This window comes from Cricetulus griseus, chromosome 2 (assembly GCF_003668045.3).
Source record: "Cricetulus griseus strain 17A/GY chromosome 2, alternate assembly CriGri-PICRH-1.0, whole genome shotgun sequence".
In the NCBI taxonomy this organism is placed as follows: Eukaryota; Metazoa; Chordata; class Mammalia; order Rodentia; family Cricetidae; genus Cricetulus; species Cricetulus griseus.
In genome coordinates, this window is record NC_048595.1 from 181,976,410 (window position 1) to 181,998,450 (window position 22,041).

A 22,041-nucleotide genomic window follows, 5' to 3' on the forward strand; every position below is an offset into this window, starting at 1 on the left:
ATAAGGTGATTGAACTACAAGAGAATTGGAACTATGTGCCACCTTTGGGACAGAGCCAGTCCCTGGCCCAGTTGGCTGTGGTGACCATGGCCATGTAGCATGGAGATCATGACCATAGTCCTTATCCATGCGTCAGAATGGAAGCAGGGCAGGCAATAGTGATCAGTAACTGTTATGCATCCAAAGCATTTATATGTGTCATTTTTTGGTATACTCATCAAAAGTTAAGAGGATGGTGAGTTCATTTATGCCCCACTTTGTAGAAATGAAGAAGACTTGAACCAGAATGTTAGGCAGAATTTAAGACAGGTTGACAGAAATCCTTGGCTGATTAAATTGTTGGGAAGGTGGTGGCAGTGAGGTCTCAGTTGATCATCAGTGTTTTGGCTTTGGCTGTTGGGTAAAACCTGGTACTTATTCTCTGAGACAGAAGGTGTAAGAGGATGAGAAAGTTAGGTTTTGCTTGTGTTTGATGGCTAGGGAAAATGGAACACAGTGAACTTGCCATGCTGTGAAGTAAAGATTAAAATCCAAAGTGTGAAACACAGGTCTAGGTTTGAGATGCAGGTATTTAAGAGCCACCGGTTATGGTTGGGAATTTCATCCACTTGCCATATTAGGAGGAAAGAAAGCAAGAACCAAGACCTAGAGAATACCCATCTTTACACACAAAATAGAGGGAGTTGCCAGTGAAGGAATGAGAAATGACAGAACTGGAAATGGTAGGAGCTGGTCCATTTACTGTAATATAATAGCTGTGATTTGATAGTGCCAGCACTACGCTAAGCACTGGAGATAGCACACAACCCCAATAGCCAGAGATCCTTCTCCCAGGGGCTTGCATTCAAGAAGGAAAAGCACCACATCAATGAAAATAACTGTCTCCTCAGATGAGGAGCTTTCCTAGATATCAAGCTTTAAATGTCTAAAGAGGTGAGGAAATGGCTCAGTGGTTAAGAGCACTGGTGCTCTGCCAGGGAACCTGGATTCAATCCCCAGAATGCACATGGTAGCTAACAACCAACTGTATGCCAGTTCTGGAGACCCAAGATCGTCTTCTGGCTTCTGGCTTTACTGCATGTAAATGGGGCCCAGACATATACATGTAGGCAAATCACCTGTACACATTAAATGTCAAGAGAATTAGGACAGGGGCTGAAGAGACTTCAGATTTAAAACAGGGGAATCAGTGCTGCCATAAACCGAACATTCTCCAAGATACTTGGGTCCTTATCCCCTGACTTGGGAATGTTTCTTATAGTGAAAAGGAATGTTGAAAGTGGGCTGAATCTCAACATAGAGAAATCTCGTTATCCACATTTAATCACATGTCTACATAAGAGGGACAAAGGAGGTAGACTGCAGAAAAGGAGGAAATGTGGAAATAGAAACAAGAAATTGGCCTGATACAAGAAAGGGGTCATGAGCTTAGGAATCTTAGTGGCTTCCCAAGTATAGGAAAAGCAAAAGGTCAACAGTCTTCAGAGCAGTGGTTCCCAATTTTGGGGGATCAAATAACCCTTCCATGAGTCTCCTAGGACCATCCAAAAATGCTGATATTTACTCTACTATTCATAACAGTAGCAAAGTTACAGTTAGGAAGTAGCAAGAAAAATAAATTTATGGTTGGGGTCACCACAATATGAAAAACCGGGGCACAAAAGCAATATACAGCAAGCCGACCAACATCAAATTAAATGGAGAGAAACTCAATGCAATTCCTCTAAAATTAGGGACAAGACAAGGCTGTCCACTCTCTCCATACTTCTTCAGTATTGTCCTTGAAGTTCTAGCTAGAGCAATAAGACAACAAAAGGAGATCAAGGGAATACGAATCAGAAAGGAAGAAGTCAAACTCTCACTATTTGCAGATGATATGATAGTCTACATAAGTGACCCAAAAAAATCTACCAGGGAACTCCTACAGCTGATAAACACCTTCAGAAAAGTGGCTGGATACAAGATTAACTCAAAAAAAAAAATCTTTAGCCCTACTATATACCAATGACACATTTGTGGAGAAAGAAATCAGAGAAACACCCTTTATAATTGCCACAAACAGCATAAAATACCTTGGGGTAACACTAACCAAAGAAGTGAAAGGCCTGTACCGTCAGAATTTTGAGTCTCTAAAGAAAGAAATTAAAGAAGATACCAGAAAATGGAAAGATCTCCCATGCTCTTGGATAGGTAGGATCAACATAGTAAAAACGGCAATCTTGCCAAAAGCAATCTACAGATTCAATGCAATCCCATCAAAATCCCAACACAATTCTTCACAGACCTTGAAAGAACAATTCTCAACTTTATATGGAGACACAAAAGACGCAGGATAGTCAAAACAACCCTGTATAATAAAGGAACTTCTGGAGGCATCACCATCCCTGACTTCAAGCTCTATTACAGAGCTATAGTCCTGAAAACAGCTTGGTATTGGCACAAAAATAGATAGGGAGACCAATGGAATGGAGTTGAAAACCCTGATCTTAACCTACACACCTACAAATACCTGATTTTTGACAAACAATCCAAATTTATATAATGGAACAAAGAGAACATCTTCAACAAATGGTGCTGGCATAACTGGATGCTAGCATGTAGAAGGCTGCAGATAGATCCAAGCCTATTGCCATGCACAAAACTTAAGTCAAAATGCATCAAAGACCTCAACATAAACCCAACCACACTGAACCTATTAGAAGATAAAATGGGAAATAGCACTGAATTAATTGGTACGGGAGACTGCTTCCTGAACATTACACAAGTAGCACAGACTAAGATCAACAATTAATTGATAAATGGGACCTCCTGAAACTGAGAAGCTTCTGTAAGGCAAAGGACACAGTCAGCAAGACAAAACTGTAGCCCATAGAAAAGATATTCACCAACCCCACATCTGACAGAGGGCTGATCTCCAAAATATACAAAGAACTCAAGAAGCTAATCTCCAAAACACCAAAAATCCAATTAAAAAGTGGGGTATAGAACTAAATAGACAATTCTCAATAGAGGAATCTAAAATGGCTGAAAGACACACAAAGTGTTCAACATCCTTAGCCATCAGGGAAATGCAAATCAAAACAACTCTGAGATACCATCTTACTCCTGTCAGAATGGCCAAAATCAAAAACACCAATGACAGTTTATGCTGGAGAGGATGTGGAGAAAGGGGAACACTTCTCCACTGCTGGTGGGAGTGCCAACTTGTACAGCCACTTTGGAAATCAGTATGGTGACTCCTCAAGAAAATGGGAATCAGTCTACCACAAGATCCAGCAATTCCACTTTTAGGCATATACCCAAAAGAAGCACATTCATACAACAAGGACATCTGTTCAACGATGTTCATAGCAGCATTATTTGTAATAGCCAGAAACTGGAAGCAGCCTAGATGCCCCTCAACCGAAGAATGGATAGAGAAAATGTGATACATTTGCATAATGGAGTACTACTCAGCAGACAAAAAAACAATGGAATGTTGAAATTTGCAGGAAAATGGATGGAACTAGAAGAAACCATTCTGAGCAAGGTAACCCAATCACAAAAAGACAAACATGGTATGTACTCACTCTTATGTGGATTTTAGACATAGAGTAAAGGATTACCAGCCTACCATCCACACTGCCAGAGAAGCTAGTAAACAAGGGGGACCCTAAGAGAGACATACATGGTCCCCTGGAGAAGGGGAAAGGGTCAAGATCCCCTGAGTAAATTGGGAGCATGGGAAGAGTGGAGAGGGAGCTAGGAGAATGAGAAGGGGAGAAGAGGAGGGATGCAGAGGACATGAGGGAGCAGAATGGTTGAGTCAGGGGAAGAATAGAAGATAACAAGAATGGAGATACCATAATAGAGGGAGATATTTTAGGTTTACAGAGAAATCAGGCACTAGGGAAATATCTGGAGATCTACGAAGATGACCCCAGCTAACAATCTAAGCAACAGAGGAGAGGCTACCTTAAATGCCCTCCCCTGATAATGAGATGACTGACTTATATGCCACCCGGTAGCCCTCATCCAGTAGCTAGTGGAAGTAGAAGACACCCACAACTAATCACTGAACTGAACTGGAATCCAGATGCAGAGAAGGATGAGTAAAGAGCAAAGGGGTCCAGACCAGACTGGTGAAACCCACAGAAACAGCTGACCTGAACAACGGTGAGCTCTTGGTTCCCAGACTGATAACTGGGAAACCAGCATGGGACTGATCCAGACCCCAGGAACATGGGTTTCAGTGAGGAAACCTCGGAAATCTATGGGACCTCTTGTAGTTGTTCAGTACTTAATCCCTAGCATAGGTGTGGACTTTGGGAGCCCATTCCACACAGAGGAATATTCCCTGAGCCAAGACACATGCGGGTGGGCCTAGGCCCTATTCCAAAGGATATGATAAACTGATGACACCATATGGAAGGCCTCACCATCCAGGGGAAGCAGAAAGGATACTGATAGGTAGGGTTTTAGTGGGGTGGGGGCGGAGTAGGGGCAGACGGGAGGGAGAAGGGAACTGGGATTGTCATGTAAAACAATCTTGTTTCTAATTCAAATAAAAAGATCTGCAAAAAAAAGAAAGAAAGAAAAGAAAAGAAAAAAGAAAGAAAAGAACTGGGTCACAGCATTTGGAAGGCTGAGAACCACTGCCACAGAGCCTTCAGAGTGAACAGCTCTGTTAATACCTCAAGTCCACTGAAAGTTATTTTTGACTTGTAGTCTACAAAAGTGGTTTGAATGAAAAACGTTGTCCACAGGTTCACGTATTTGGTAGTGCTGTTAAGGAATCTTTAGGAGGTTCAGCCTTGCTGGAGGGAGTATATCACTGAGGGCAGGTTTAGGGGGTTTACAGCCTTCTTCCACTTTGTACTTCCACATTTTCTGCTTCCTGTATGTGTTTGATATGTGATCTCTCAGCCTGTGCTCTTGCTGTCTGCTGTCATGTCTTCTCACTATTATGGACACCCCCACTGGGACTATAACCCTAAGTAAACTCTTCTCTAAGTTGCTTTTGGTCTAATATTTTATCACAGCAGCAGAAAAATAACTAACAAGCAGTATACAAGAATACATCTGTGCTCTTTTAAACCACCAAAATTGTGCTCAATTGTTACCATAGCAATAGGAAATAGATGCAGTTGTTGATATTGTAAGAACAGTTTTGTAGGAAGGAAGAGGTAGAATGGAAGGAATTATAGTAGAATGAGGCAGAGCTTCTGAAGGTATCCATCTCTCAGAAGTTTTCACAGAAAACCCTATTTGAGCAGAAAACCTCATTTGAGCCTCTAAGGAAAAGTATTCAGAAAAGATCTGAAAGGCTAATTACTTCTGCAGTCCTATACAGTACCAAGACAGGCAGCCTTCTTCTCAACCTTCCTTAGGAAAGGTTAGTGCCCAATGGAGTTCAAGAGTTCCCACGGTGGCCCTAGCTCTGGATAGTAAACTATGATAACCCTTCTTGGTCCACACATACATGACTCTTGTTCACCATGGAGACCAGGATGCATTATAATATGACCCTAAATCCTATACCTGCCACAGATCTTCTCAGCCTATGAAAACAGAAATACATGTTGACCTTGGAGGCAGAGCCAGCAAAGGCTGGCCTTTGGGCACTGATACTTTGCATTTTACAACCCCTCTGGTTCAAAGAAAATAACTACCAAAGATAAGCTTCTTAATTGGAAAACCTGAAAAGTAAACCTTCAGGAAAAAAGAGAAATATTAGAGTCATACAAAAGATGGAGAATAGTAACACCCAAACACAATGTCAGTCAATGGAATAGAAACACATCCAGCCAGGATCCCATAGGAGAGTCAAGAGCATATTGAAATGTTTTACATGAGGTATTAATGATAGAAAACATTCTGTCCCTAGAATCAGGGGTGGCTGGTATCAACAGAGACTCTTAAGAGATTCTGTAACAGCAGAAGGAGATGGAGATGATATAAGCTAAAGGCAAGCTGAGTCTGTGACCAAAGTAAGCTACTCAATGCATCAACATGTTATAACTCCCCTCCAGAAGAACCCTGACAGCCATGCAAGGTTATACAGAAGATCCCAGCCATCCCAAGTCCCCACAACAAGGGCAACCCATACTCTGGACACTGAGGCAAGAAAAACAAAATTTAGTTTTAAAACGTCCTCATAACATGAATAAAGAGGCCAGTGAAGTGGCTTGTGAATAAAGGTACTTGCTATCAAGCCTAATATACTGAATTCAGTATCTGGGACTCACATAGTGAGAGAGAAGCAATTCCTACAAGTTATCTTTTGACTCCATAGGCATGAAACATATGTGCATACACAGAGAGAAATAAATAAATGAAAAATGAGTCACAGGTGTTCAAATACATAATGGCACTAAGCTATCAGTTGGAAAGCTCCCTTACACAGAGGAGCTTATTCCTTGGCTTGGTAAGTTAAGCATTGCTCAGTGTTCTTTGTTATGAATTTAATGCCGAGAGAAGAAAATGGATACTGACAGAGATTGGAAGTGGGGGTGGGGTTGAAAAAGAACTGCCAGAGGAGCTGAGGTTTAGAACTTAACAATAACTCATCCAATATTACTTTGTAAGTGTATTCTCAAAATTGAATTTAAAAAAAAATAAGAAGGAAAGGTCATGACTGCTTCTAGGTATGGTGGAGGAGAAAGTTTATTGTAGATAAAAGGAGGGACATCGATAGAGGCAGGGACAGGGACATCTGGAAGAATTCTGAGTGGACATGACCAGACTGAGCTCGGCTATGTGGGGAATGGGGGAGTGGAGGGAGAGAGGGGAACCAGGTGCAGCAGTCAGGAGGCCAAAGGGACAAAAAGGGGTGAGTAACAAAAATGTCTGGATTATATAAGGAAGAGCCTTTGGGAGAAGGGCAGCCCACCCCTGGGCTGGAGAGTTCAGGGTAGAGGGCAGGATATGCCAGCCATACCCTGTAACAGGTAGGGACTGAGGGATGCTGGGAGAACCTGGAGGCCAGATCTGTTTTGATATTTGTCCTCAGACATTTGTCCAGGGGGTTGAAATTTAACAAAAATAAAGCTAGTCTCATTCCAATGGATGGAGAAATTAAGACATTCAGAAACTACAGATTGGAGGATTTATTTCCATTGTGACTACTGGCTTGTAGTATCAGTCTTTTGTTCTGCATGACATCTCATGTCTTGCAAACTAGCAAGATCCCTGAATTTGGCAAGGATCCTGCTCTGTGAAGCATTTTCAAGTTAGGGGTTTTAGCAATGTCAGATTTCTCAAAGCCTGTAATAGAGAATAGGTGGAAAGGTGGAGAGGGCAATGGAGCTACAGAGTTCTCACCTACAGCACAATAACCTCTCAGCTGGAAAATGCGGGCCACCACCTATCCAGCAAAGTCAGGGACTTCGAATTAGACAGTCTTAAATCTCACCTTATTAATAGGTAAAAGTTCAGATATTCCCCCCCTTTACCCTATTCATGCACAGTGGTATTTTCTGTTTATACATGGAGAGTATATTGTATAGTTCTTGATTGATTTTGTTATGTACAGAGTGAGGCCAAATGATGCTTTCAATGGTAATAGAGGACACTATTGCCATTTTAACTAAATTGTCCGGTTGAGGGAAGAAGAGTAAAGTTGATAATTTTGAATACTTAAGAAAATACATCACTTTGCCACTGGTGCAGAACCTGTAATTATGTGCAATTCCCTGCTTAAGAATCTTTAGTTATGCTGAACATTGAAAAAAACTAAATGGGGAGGAGAAAAGAAGGGAGTTTTAAGCACTCAACACAAGATGTTCATTTAAATAGAGACATTGCCTTACCAGAAGGGAGCAGTTAAGGGTTTGGTTGTCCCACTGGCATGCTATTATCAAATCTTCATCTTTAAACCATGGATTTGCAATCCTTCTAAATCTTCATTATTATTTTGAAATCAAGACTGGTTCCTTCTGTTCAAAAAGCATGATCATTTTTCACTGATATCTTTTTAATGCTCTGACTTTTTTGCTCTCTGGAAAAGATAAATCTTCAAACCTTGGACCTAGACCTTTTTTTCTCACCAAACCCATAACATGATCATTTCCTATCCCTCACATGGCACTAGCAGATAAGAGAACATGCCTTGCCCAGTTAGAAGCATACTGTGATTTTCATCAGGACTAGGAATGTAGTTGTAGACCTCAGTTAAGACATGATCAGCATAGGTCATTACAGACTTTCTTTGATTCTGTTTGGAAGTCCTCTGAAAACCCAGACTGACAAAGGGGATGCTTTTTAGTGGCCAAGTCAGGTGTCCCATAGAAAAGAGACATCCTCCAAATGAGAGAAACAGAAACCAGAGACAGGATGATTATAGAGGCAGTAGTTACTCTCTCCATCTGTGTCCAAATACCTGAAGAAAGCAATTCAAGGAGGAAAGATTTAATTAATGGTGAGGACAACATGGCTGAGGAGCTCCATCCTCAGCAGGCCTCCTATATATATTTCAGTAGATCAGGAAGAACAGGACAAGTGAGGCTAGTCTAACACATAAGACCTAGCTAGGCCCCATCTCCCCTAAAATCTTCACAACCTCCTAAAATAGCACTAGCATCTGGGGACCGAGTATTCGAACAATTACATCTATAAGGGCCATTTCACATTTAAACCATAGCACAGGGTCTTGGCCTTTTCTGGTTTCTAGGGACTTTGTCCATACTTTATAGTAGAAATGAATTTACATTTAAAAAGGTGCTGTCTTCTTGTATGGTGGTATAAATCTTTAATCCCAGCACTCAGGAGGCAGAGGCAGGTAGATCTCTGAGTTCCAGACCAGCCAGGGCTACACAGTAAAATCCTGTCTCAAGTAAGTAAGTAACTAACTGGGGAAGAAGAGACAAATCCAAAGATGAGTGTGGTAGTCAGCTTTCTGCTACGGTAATAGCACATCTGAAATAACACACTTAAAAGAGGAAAGGCTAATGTTGGTTCATAATTTTGGAGGTTTTAATAAATCGCTAGTTGTCTCTGCTGTATTTGGGCCCACAGCAAGGTATTACTATACAGAAATAGGGTATGCATAGCAAAGTTCTTACCTCATAGTGGCCAGGAAACAAAAACACAGGAGTCTAAGTTCATAATGGACTCCCAAGGACAATTCTCCCAATGAGTTAACTCCCTCCCACTAGGCCCTACCCCATAAAATGTTCCATCAATTCCCAATATACCATGAGCTAGGAAACAAACCTTTAACATATGAGCGAATCACAGAACTATTCAGAATCAATGGAAAACAAAGCTTGAGGTTCTCCCTGATGAAACTGCCTGGGACTAGGTGATGACAGAGTCTGAGGGTCTCAAAGAGCTGAGAAATTAAAGAAGACGGGTCAAGCCACTGGCTGATGCAACAGTTAGAGAAAGAATGTGCCCTTGTTACCAAGGACATTTGTGCAAAAATCACACAAAAGTGGCCTCTTGCCAAAACTAGTTACATAGCAAATTACATGACAGTCAAGCTAATTGTTTACTCATGGTTTCCCACATAGCCAGTGGCAACCATTTTAACTATCTCATTCCAGATATCTATACCATCGCCATGTTATTTAAACCTTTATCTGACCCTTTTGGTCTTTTCCCTCTTTGTTTCCACAGCAGTATTTGGTTGGAAGAATGCCATTGCTTATGTGAGACTCCCTGTTTTGAAGCTGTGATGCCAGCCCTCAAAGGTGACTGCACATATATATGTGTGTGTGTGTGTGTGTGTGTGTGTGTGTGTGTGTGTGTGTGTGTGTGTATGTATGTATGTATGTATTATGTATGTATGTATGTATGTATGTATGTATGTATTTTCTTCTCATCTGAGTCTGCCATCATTTAGCTCTGCTGGCAACTGTCATTGTGAGTGACCTGTAATCATTGTTCACTGGCAGGCTCAGGTGAGCACATCTCATTGAGTGGTGTCCTAAATGGTGCAACCTGCTTGGTAAATTCTGGTAAGGCATCTTTCTGGGACACTGTTCTCAAATTCTACAGAGGGCAGACAGTGCCCTCGCAATACCTTCCAAAGCCCATAAGGAATGCCTTGACAGATCCCCGAGGGGCATACCAGCATTCACTGAAAAAAACTACTTCTATTGTTGCTCACATCTGACTGCCTCTCCTCCTGATGGAAAACACAGGTAAGGCGTGATGTGATTAGAGAAACAACAGCCCTTTTCTCCCCTATCCTTGTGAGGTCTTGATTTACCATCTTCCCTACTGAACACTTGGGAAGTTTAAATGTGTGATACACAGCCCCTGCTTTTCAGAGTCTGCACCCTTATTAGAAACAAAACAAAATGATACTTATGAACACCTGTTGATGAGGACTGAACCAAGTAGTAGCAGTGTGGGTGGTGGATGGGAGGTGTTGCCTGGGCAGTAAATCCAAGTTGCTTACACCAAAGGCAGTGTTTCTAGGGAAGCTATCTGGGTAAGTGGTAAATACTTAGTCATCTAGGACAGGCCATAAATGACTAGTTCATCAACAAGGGAAGGTCTGCTTTCAAAGTGCTCACAAAATGGTAGGATGATATTTTCCTCTTCAGCCCACCCTTGATGCACCCTTGTTTAAAAGTGTAAAGGCTTCTATAATCAAACCTTTGTTGGTAAGGTGTTAAACAGCTATAATTTGGTTGCTGGGTGTCATTTGAACAATATTTTTTGAACTATGATTCTAAATAACAAATCAAAATGGATCCAATCCCCTATGAAGTCTGAGATGGTGAGGTATACACATGGGCTTTTCTCCTGCTCCCCAGTGTGGTGGGTTTTATAATTCTGCTTTTTAACTGTCTTGTCACATCTGTCTCCTTCCTTCAATCCATCTCTTACTCACACCTTTCAATAACCTTCTGATCTCTCACCCCATCGACTACCCATCTGCAACAATCCTTTCAAAATCATGGGTGCTGCTGATAAACTTAAGGCTCCCCTACCACAGAGAGAGAGAGAGAGAGAGAGAGAGAGAGAGAGAGAGAGAGAGAGAGAGAGAGAAACAAAATTCTGGGATTCAGGATGTCATCTAAACCCCACCTACTATCCCCTTCGTGTGTCCTAAACTCCATTTATCCCATCTAATTTGCCTTTTGCATGCAGCACCACCTACACTTTTATGTCACTTTTGAGCATGACTCACTCTACCCAATATACCTTACAAAGTCACCTTTTGACCCCTCACATCATTTCTACTACCTTTCTTTTAATTCATATTAATCATCAATCACTCCTTCCTTTAGGAGTTTCCTCTCTCTTCTCTCTCCCTCCCCCCCTCTCTCTCTCTGCCTCCTTCCCTCCTTCTCCCCTTCTCCCTCCCTCTCTCCCTCTTGCGGCCCTTCTCCCTCCCTCATTGAGATATTCTAAAACTACATAACTTACTCATTTAAAGTATCAAATTTAGTAGCTTTAATATAATCAACACATTTGTACAACTATTACAATTAATTTTGTAGATTTTTTCATTACCTTTCAAAGAAAGCCCATATCCATTAAATGCCAGTCAATAGTCTTCCTTTTATTGTCCAGCCTGAGGCAACCATATATTTGATTATTCTGGAGATTTCATACTAATGGCATTGATAATATGCGCTCCTTGTGTCTTTTTTTTTTACAGTCCTTGTGGCTGTTTTTTACTTAACATAACGTCTTCCAGGTCTGTCCATGTTGTAGCATGTAAATTTACTCCATTACACAATATCATGGCTTTTGGTGGTAATGGTGTGTGCTTGGGATCAAACTTTATATAAGCTAAATGTGTGTAACTCTACCATGGATTTACATGTGAAGCCCCTTTTTTATTTTTGAGTGGTAGTTCATTACATTTATTTATGCTTTACTAGATTATGGACATTTGAGTTGTTTCTACTTTAAACAGCTATGAAGAATGCCTGTCTAAGACAGTTTTACTTTTTATTAACAATTAATGTGTGGCTTAATATTCTAGAGTGTTTTGTGTCCTATTTTTTTAAAAATTTGGTTTTACTTGTAACAATAGCAAGCATTCAGTACATGTTTGACAGGAAGGTGCCTGAACAGGTATTGCTGGTTCTCCTTATGTAGATTTCTGAAGAAACACAAGGTACTTAGAGTTAAAACATAAAGTAAACCAAATGATACCTAAAGACTGCATCAGTATAATTACCCAGTAAATTATAAATCCCAAAGACTGATGGTCCTCAAATAAACCTTAATCTCTGCATGACTTCCTGGGAAAACATGGGGTTGCTTAGTTATTTCATGCATGTTGTTCCTTTGCTGATCATATTTGTGATCTGTTACAGGCCTGGAGACACCGTAAGTCCTTCCCTGAATTGAACCACAGTGTACTGTACTTGGACTTAGCTTATGATTGAATTCTAGAGTGGTGGTTCTTGATTCTGGCTGGACATCAGACTGAATGTCCTGAAACTCCCACTTAAAGATAATCTGGCTTCCACCCCTTCCCCAGTTTACAAGTCTAGAAGCTCAGAAAGGGCTGGGTATTCACATGCTCTTAAAAATGTAGACATTTCTGGTTTGAGAATAACTGTTTGAAAGCCAGCCTGCAATTTAAAATCTTCATCATACAGAGTGCAAGCACATAGTTCTGGACAGTACTTTACTCATCCTGAGACGATGCTGCTACTAAGGCTGCCTCCCATTTATAAGCCCTTTTTATTTGGAAAGAGTTTGCAGTCATCTTTTATTAGCTAGACTCACATGCTGGGTGACCTTGTACAAATCACATAATCCTTTTGTGTTTTAAATTTCCTCATATGTAAACTGTAGGTGGTAATACTGACCCACCCTCGAGGGGTACTGTGGAGACTAATGGAGGCCTATAAAGCAGTCGCCAAACACAAGAATGTTCCGTGCATACTTATTAGACAGGTATGAAGTCTAGTCACAGCCTTTTAAAATGAGACAAATAGCAAAAGAAACACTTGAGTAGGCCTTCCTGCAACCTTTATCATCATTTGAAAGATCATTTCCCAGCACCAACGTACAGCAATTCCTTCTCACTACCAAAAACTAACAAGCAGACACAAATTATGGTCAAAGAAAGACAATGCAGTAAATAAGTTTAGAAAGAAGCCCTGAGATCAGTTTGCTAACTGTCTCTTATCAGCTTAAGATTCAACTGGAGAGTATACCTATAAATGCACACATAGGGAAAAAAAAAACTAAGAAAATATTTATACATGTTCACATAGGTCCTCAGTTGCTACTTCTTGATGTTAAGCTGAAAATTGTATTCTTCTTTACTGATGTCTTCTGTGTAGCAACATTTAGCCTCATTTCTCCCATATGACAGAAAGAATATGTGGTCAAATGAGACCTTCACCTCTATTTCACAATGTGACTGGGTGTGAACGAGAGAGGGATCCATAGCATGGGAATCTGGGTAGGTTTTATAAACATGTTGGCCCACAGCTAAGAGCTCATTTGTCCGAGTTCAACTTCTCAGAAGAAGGATGCAGAAAACAAACCTGATTTTTAACCTGTATTTTAAATTCTTTTCTGCATTTTGCCTTGAAATGGTCAACATTTAAAGAACCAGGTCCACTTTGCATGCTATTCAATCCACAATTGAATGCTTTCTGCAACTCCCCACATTAGCTAAGATGATCCAGGAGCCGGGCCTTCCTGGCACCTGAGCTTGATCTCACTCTTACCTCTTTGGGTCCTTGAGTTTAGGTTGAATTCCTGAGGACAGTTTGTTTCTTTGGTTAGTGTCAAGATTTATAACAATTAAATTCTGTGTAATAAATATTTTTGAATCTTAATATCTGTGGGCAGTACCACTGTTCTTACTGTGGAGGCTACCAGGAGTTCTTTGAGATGCCTCAGTGTTCCTGTAATTTGGTGACCTTCACTTATAAGAACACCAGGCTCCCACAGACACCCCTAGGATTTGGTTGGCTGATGTGCCAGTTTTATGGGGATTCCTAGACTAACCTTTGACAATAGGCAAATTGAAATATACTTTTCATTTTTCACCCTGTGACAGCTTTTAGAGCCTGATCAGAAAAATAAGAGAAGTCTGGGATGAATCAAGTCCAGCTCCTAAGGCCTACCCACAGGCTTGAAATTCATATATTTTATCTTGGCATTTAAATGACCTGGAAAACCTATTCCTTTTCTACCCTCTGTTCCCTTCCCCACAACAACTCTGCTAGATCTGGGCATTCTCCTATATTGTATTAAATTATTTGCTCATCTTCACATTTCTGTGCCATTCCTACAACCCACAGGCCCCATCTGTCAAAACTGACACAACCTTCAGTGGCTTTGAATTCCACTGTCTCCAAGAATCCTAGCAAACTCTCACTTCCTTCTCCTCCTCTAAACTATGGTCCTTTCTCATCAGGGCACTCCTGATTGACAGATCACTTCCTGATCCAGCAGAATGCAAGTTCCTATACGACAGAGGCCACACATAAGGTACCCATATTTGTGCACCACTACTACACAGACTTTGGTGCCTTTCCAAGAGTAAGTAGTACTGAATAGGCATCTGATTGAATGAACAATTTCTCACCCTGCCCTTATTGTGCTCTTGGACAAAACCCCTTGCCTCTTTCAGTCTCAGATGCCTCTGCTATGAACAGAGGATAACAGCACAGGCATACTCCCCAGGTGTGCAGGAAGAATAAACCAATGACTGAAAAGCAATTTAAAATTGTAAAATGAGATGCTATATAAATGTTACATAATCAAAATCCTTTCCTTCTGTATTATGTTTTATTTGGCTTTATATCTTCAAATCCTTTGTGGGTTTCAGGATTTCACAGATGCAATACCATTCACATTTTAGTACCTAGATTCTCCGAGGTAATAAACAATTTTGTGTATTATAGATCATGGCTACTTTTCCTTGGCACACTTACACATGAATCTGTCCTAATTTAGGGTATTCATAATAACTAATGATACAATTCATTTCTAAGGGATAATCCATTTTTTTTCAGTCTTTGACTGGCCATTTTATTCCAATAGGGTTGCCTCCAGGGAACTAGTTCCCATGAATCTAAAATCTGGGTGATGAACATAGATTTTTTAGAAACCTAAATCTTCTTACAATGAGACCTGGAAATGGCTTGGGTTTTAAAGCATTGTTTGTTTTCTATGGCCTTCTTTATCTTCCTTTTGATTTGAGTGTCACCAAGCTGTCATTGCAATGTGATGGCCTAGGCATCAGGAAAGATATGGATTAGGTCTTTCCACAGGAAAGTAGAGCAGTACTAGGTTAAGATGCTATTTTCTTCCTTGATATATGTTCAAGAAGTTGCCAGTAGAAAAATACATTTCCCTATATTATCTCTAGTTCCTATAAAGAGCTTTGGATCTATAAGTACATAGCCTCCTATTATCCCTATAACAGTTTTTCAACTTAGAAATTCTGAAGAAGAGGAGATGACAGTGATATGACAGGCTATCCTTAGGATTAAGGGAATCCTCAGATGTTAAACGGTTAGTAGAGCGTGGTATTTAGTAAGTGATCAGTATTATCAATAGAGGGCCTTCCATGAGCCTGGTCCTGTGCTAGCTCTTACTCAAGCTTCATAACAAGCTAACAGGGCAAACCTAATAACCTCCATACTCCCAGTCTCAGCAATAGGATTTCCAAAGAATGGAACTTCTTCACATAGCAAGAAATTCTTCCTTTTTTAATTCTGTTTGTGACAGTTAATATTATGTGTCAATTTCACCAAACCACAGACTAGTCAGATTAAACATTATTTCTGGATGTTTCTATGCTGATGTCTTGGTTAGTTTGACAAAGCTACAGTTATCTTGGAAGAGGAACATCAGATGAAAAACCACTTTCATCCAATTGCCTATAAGCAAGGTGGTGGGGGCATTTTCTTGATTAATGATTGATATAGGAGACCCAGCCCACTATGGATAGTGCCACCCCTGTGGTCCTAAGTTGGATAAGAAGCAGACTAAGTGAGGCATGGGAACAAGCCAGTAAGCAGTGTTCCTCTGTGTTCTCTGCCTCAGTTCCTGCCTCCAGATTACTGCCTTGAGTTCCTGTCCTGACTTCCCTGCAGGATGGACTATAATTATAAATGGAAATGAAGTGGTTTCTGGAGGAGAGTAGCATTTGAATAGGTGTATTCAGTAGATCAGCTCTCTAATGTGAGCATCATCCAATCTGTGCAGGATTGAAAACAAAAGAAGAAAAATCCCAGTTTTGCTTCCTGCCTGCCTGCTGGAGCTGGAACACTGATTTCTTGGCTTTAGACAGACTTCTATACCACCTTACCTGATTTTTTTAAGTCTCAGGGAGTAAAGTTAAATCACTGGTTTTCTTGGGTCTCCAACTTACAAAAATCAGATTAGGGTACTTTTTGGCCTCCATAATTGAGTCAGTTTCTCATAGTGAATTTCTGCCTGTGTATGCATTTATAGATCGCATAGGTTCTGTTGTTCTCTGGAGAGCCCTACAGTGGAATCCATCCTGCCCATCACCACCTTGAGCACATAATCCTCCCTTTCACAATGGCTGCCTAATCCCTCAGGGTTGCTCATTTCATTATGAAGTTTTTTGTTTGTTTGTTTGTTTGTTTTTGATCTTTCCCCCGCCCCCAGGTTGTTTTGTTTTGAGATAAGGTCTCATTCTCATTATGTATCCCTGGCTGTCCTGGAGCTCACTATATAGACCAGGCTGACCTCAAACTCACAGAGATCTACCTGACTCTGTCTCCAGAGTGCTGAGATTAAAGGCATGTGCCACTCTGCCTGACTTCATTAAAACTAGAAGTGTTTGTTTTGAATTTCCCCTGGTAGATTCCTGACCACCTTGTGTAGTTTTCTACCAGGTCATCATTTTTTCAAGATCATTAGAGTCTTCCATCAGGCTTGTCCTCAGTGGTATAAATTTTTAAGAAATTCAACATAGTTTTTCTTCTGAGAATGTATGTTGAAATCCCAAGTGTTCGTGGAACAAAACTGCTCTTGCCTACCCATTTCTGTTAGCACATTTTATCTCAGTTGGACCTGTACCAATCTAACTCTCTAATGAAGAAGTTGCTTTGACATCCAAGTAGAAGATTGCATTGTTTTGTGGCTGATAACACACTGGCTGAAGATGCTGTGCCATCAAAATCTCTTACAAAAATATATTCTAGTTGATGTATACAAACCAATACCATACTTCCATTTTTCAAAAACACCTCTATGATATTTTGTAGTCTCAGACTGCTTTGCCGTTAGTTATGTCTCCCATCTGTATGAAATTGATCAGAAATATCACTGCATTGTCATCCATGGGAAACTACTAATGAAGTTAATGACTTGCTCAAGGTTTCAGAATGATTCCCAGGCAAAGATGCTTTTAGAGTGTATAGCTTCTGGCAGGAATTTATAAATGTCTGCATTTCCTTGCAAAATCTTGTGGGTGGTCCTTTTAAAAATGTGAACAGTTTTCAAAGTAAATCTGTGCTAAAGGGGATGGTGGGAATGGAAGAAGGGGGAATATAGTCTTTAGTTAAGCAAGTTTTTCAACTCTAGCTCTGCTTCAACTCTTTCCATTTTAATTATGCATTCTCTCCTTTTTAAAGTGTGTGTGTGTGCGCGCGCGCGGATCAAGATTCATGGAACTAGGTTCAATATAGGTTAAATATAATTTTATTCAGGAGAAGTTACTTACACAAGAAGCAGATGACTGCCGCAAGTTCCTGCTCTAAGGATCCACACAGGCTGCCCCTCTGTCACCCGACCAGAAGCAAGAGAGTGCCACCTGTCTGGACCCCAGATCCAAACCCACTCCCTCCTGTCCGCACCTGTGACCACGCCCAAGTGGGCGTGGTCAGCGCTACAGGTGCGGGAGGGGTGGATTTCTCACTTCATTGGTGTGTGTGGGGGGGTGTGAAATGGGTGGCCATTTTACATGTGCCAACTTTGTGGAATGGGTTCTCTCCCTCCACTTTTTGAGGAATCAAACTCCAGTTATCAACTAGGCTGTGCAACAAGGACTTTTACCTGATCAGCCCTCTTGTCAGTCCCTGCAGTGTGTGTCTTAGTTTGTATTTCTCTTGCAGTGATAGGACTATAACCTAAAGCAACCTGGGGAGGAAAGAGTTTATTTGGCTTACATATCTCAAGTCACAGTCCATTGAGGGAAGTCAAGGCAGGAACTGAATCAGAGACCATAGAGTATCACTGCTTACTGACTTGCTCCTTTGCTTATGGGCTTACTCAGTTTGTGTTCTTACACACCCCAGGACTACCTGTCTAGGCATGGCACTGCCCACAGTAGTCTGAGCCTTTCCATACCAACCATCAATCAAGACATTGTCCCATGGGCTTGCCTACAGGCCAGTCTGATGGAGGCATTTTTTTCAGTTGAGGCTCTCTCTTCTCGGATGACTCTTGTGCTGACAAAACCTAACCAATCATTATGTATTCTATTTAACATCTTTTGAAATACTTGACAATCAAAGGATGGTAAAGGCCCCTTTCCCCTCATTTCCATTTACAGGACAAGAGAATAATGCGATCTAAATAGATAAAATTGCATGTGTAAGCAATTGTTTAGAGCACACTATTTCCCCATTTCAGCCTCACATTCTTCCCCTTTTCAGCAGTCAGTACTACTATAAATGCAAAGCATTTGCAGTGCATAGTCACCATTGTCATGGGGTCCCCCTTGAGCAGCTAAAAGCAGCAGGACAATTCTGCCAGCTGTTTTACAGCCAAGGAAGAAAGGTAAACAGGGGTTAAGTGACTGCCAGAAGCACTCACCATGGCAGCTGTTCAGATTGGAACTCATGGCTCTTACCAGTCACAGCCCATTCAAAGGTTCTAAAGTATATATAGCTTGTCAGAGAAGGGCCTCACTGCCTAAACACAAATTTGCTTACCATCCACAAGGGGGAAATCCTGCATCTGTGGTTCTGATTCTTCTTATTCTTTTAAAATGTGTTTTTAGAATTTTATGCTTGAAAACTGTTTTTACTTCATTTCCACCCCTCTGCCAGCTCCATCTGTGCCCTCCCCAGTCCCTCTCAAATTCATGACTTCTTAATTATTGTTAAAGATATATATGTATGTACATCTCCTGTTGAGTCCATTTAGTATTGCTCATGTGTATATGTTTAAGGCTGACTGCTTAGGATTGGAAAGCTTATGAGGCTCATTCCTAAAGAGATTGACCCTGCCTCTCAAAGAAGCCACTAATTGCCTGTAACTCTTCATATGAGGGTAGGGCCTAATGAGATTCCTTCCTCCACATTGGCATGCCAAGTGGCATTGTCATTGCAGGCTGTAGAGATTTTTATGGCTACAGCTCTCTGTCATATAGAAGAAACAATCTCACAGCAGACATTTTGGTCCTCAGACTCTTCCAAGTTTTCTGCGCCCTCTTCTTCAACATTTGGCCAAGTCTTGGTTGTGGGATTTGTGATGTAGATGTATCAGTTGGGATTGAGCATTCAATGATCAGTTTTTCTCTATATTTTGAACAAGTGTGGATGTCTGTAATAGTCTCCATCCACTTCAAAAAGCTCCTCTTATGAGGGTGAGAGGTCTACTTAACTGTGTGTGTAAGAATAAGTATTTAGAATGCTGTTAGAAATTGTACTGTTTGGGAAAATGACACAGTGGGTTCCTTTTAGGGTCAATAACTCTCACCAACCACAGGGAGTTGGATAGGTTTACAGTACTAGGCATGAATCCCCTTCTAATGAGTGGGTCTTAAGTCCAATTAGTTTTTATTAGCTAGCCTATGGCTCTTTTAGGGTGAGCATTTTTACATATATATATATATATATATATATATATATATATATATATATATTATTTTAAAATAAACATAAGATAATGTTTCCCTGTGGCATTTTCAAATATCTTTAGTGTCATTTATCTCTTCTCCATCCTTCTCCTGCTGTGTTGCTCTCCCTCCCCCTTTTAGTTAAATCTCCATTTTTCTCACTTCCCCCTTCATAGTACCTGTGTCCTACTATCCCTCTCTCTATTACTCCTCTACTCACCTCCCTGGTCCCCTTATTTTCTAGTTTCTGGAATTACTCCAAGTTACATTCTTATATCCAAAGATTTGGATCTGGGATGGACAAATAAGAAAGAACACAAGTCATTTGTCTTTCTGAGTCTATATCACTCAGTATAATACTTTCTACTTCCATTCATTTAACTGCAAATCCATAATTTTGATTTTGTTTGTATCTGAATAGAATTCCCTTGTGTATATGCATCATATCTTCATTATTCATTCATCAGTTGAAGGACATTTAGGTTGTTCCTATTCCTTAGTTATTGTGAATAAAGCAGCAATGAATATAGCAGAGCAAGTTATCTCTGGAGTAGAATATCAAGTCCTTTACATTTCTGAAGAAGGAAGCTGTAGAAGACACTAAAGATGGAAAGACATCCCATGTTTGTGGTTTGGCAGAATTAATATTGTGCAAGCAAACATCTTACCAAAAAGCAATCCAAACTCATTGCAATCCCAGCCAAAATCCCCAAAATGTTCTTCCCAGAAATAGAAAAGTGTCGCGACCACCTCGACCAGCAAGGAAGACGCAATGCTGAGACTCTTCCTTAAGCAGTTTACTCAGAAAACTTAAACAATCTTCTGGCTCTGGGGAAAGCCAGCCCACAGTTTAAAAGCACTCTTGCCAGCCAACCCCAGAACGCCACGTGGCTAAGGCGGATAGGCTCGCATTTGCTGATGCAAGTTTGAATCTTAGACCAAGCCAAATAAGGAGTTGTTTATTCCAGAGAGTGCTCACCCTCGGGATGGTGGAAGGTGGAAACTGGCGCCATCTTTAAGGCACGGCGCATCGCAGCTCTCCACAGAAAAGTTCCTAAAATTCATATGAAAACATAAGACTGCAGATAGCCAAAGCAATCTTGAGCAAAATGAACAATGCTGGAGTGATTACAAGCTATATTACACAGCAATAGTAATGAAGACATCATGGTACTTGGCACAAAAACAAATATGTAGACCAATGGAACAAAATAAGAGACCCAAATACAAGTTATACACATAACTATTGCCATATGACATTTGATAAAGATGTCAAAATGCATACTGGAAAAAAGATAGCATCTTCAACAAGTGGTACCAGGGAAACTGCATGTCCACATGGAGAAGAATGAAATTAGACTTATATCTGTTACCCTGCATGAAAATCAACTACAAATGGATCTCAATGGGAAACAGGAAATGCTAAAACTTCTAGAAGAAAACATATAAGATAGAGGTGTAGGAAACCCCAGAGAAGCTAGAATCCTCTTCCAGAAACAGATGGAAGCAGATGCAGAAATCTACAACTAGCCATTGGGCCGAGCTCCCGGAGTACAATTCAAATGAGGGAAGAGTGATAATATGAACAAAGGAGTCAAGACCATGATGGGGAAACCCACAGAATCAACTGACCCAAGCTAGTGAGAGATCACTGACTCAAGTCTGACAAATAGGGAACCTGCATAAGAGCGAACTAGACTCCCTTAATATAGGTGACAATGATGCTGCTGGGACAGTATATGAGGTCACTGGCAATGGGTCCAAGATCTAACACTAATGCACAAACTGACTTAGTGGAGCCTATTCTATATGGAGATATCTTACTCAGCCTAGACACAGGGGCAGTGGGGAGGTCCTGCCTCAACTAGATGATGGGACAGACTTAGTAGACTCCCTAGGGGAGGCCTTACCCTCTCAGAGGAGCAGATGGGAGGAGGGGGGTGGAAGTGGAGAGAGTGGGAGGAGAAGATGGAGGGGGAACTGGGATTGGAATGTAAAATAAATTAATAATAATTTTAAAAAAAGGTGTAGGAAAGAACTCACAGAATAGGACTCCATTCCCTTAGGAATAAATCCAACAATGGACAAAGCAGACATCATATAATTAAAACAGTTCTATATAACAGAAGAAACAAGCAAGTGAAATGGAAGCCTACAAAGTGAAAGAGACATCCTGGACACATGGGGGAGGGCCTAGACCTTGCCCCAATGATATAACAGACTTTGGAGATCCCCCATGGAGGGCCTCACCCTCCCTGAGGGTGGAAGGGGGGATGGAGGAATTAGAGGAGTTGGTGAGG

The 22,041-nt window shown here is 40.9% G+C and overlaps 1 long non-coding RNA gene across 1 annotated transcript; it reads left to right on the plus strand.

Moving 5' to 3' along the window:
• Nucleotides 1–4,578: 4,578 nt before the first annotated feature.
• Nucleotides 4,579–14,821, plus strand: LOC118238341. The gene is made up of 2 exons (XR_004768334.1): nucleotides 4,579–9,671; nucleotides 14,333–14,821. It is a non-coding gene; the product is annotated as an uncharacterized LOC118238341 (long non-coding RNA).
• The last annotated feature ends 7,220 nt before the right edge of the window (nucleotides 14,822–22,041 follow it).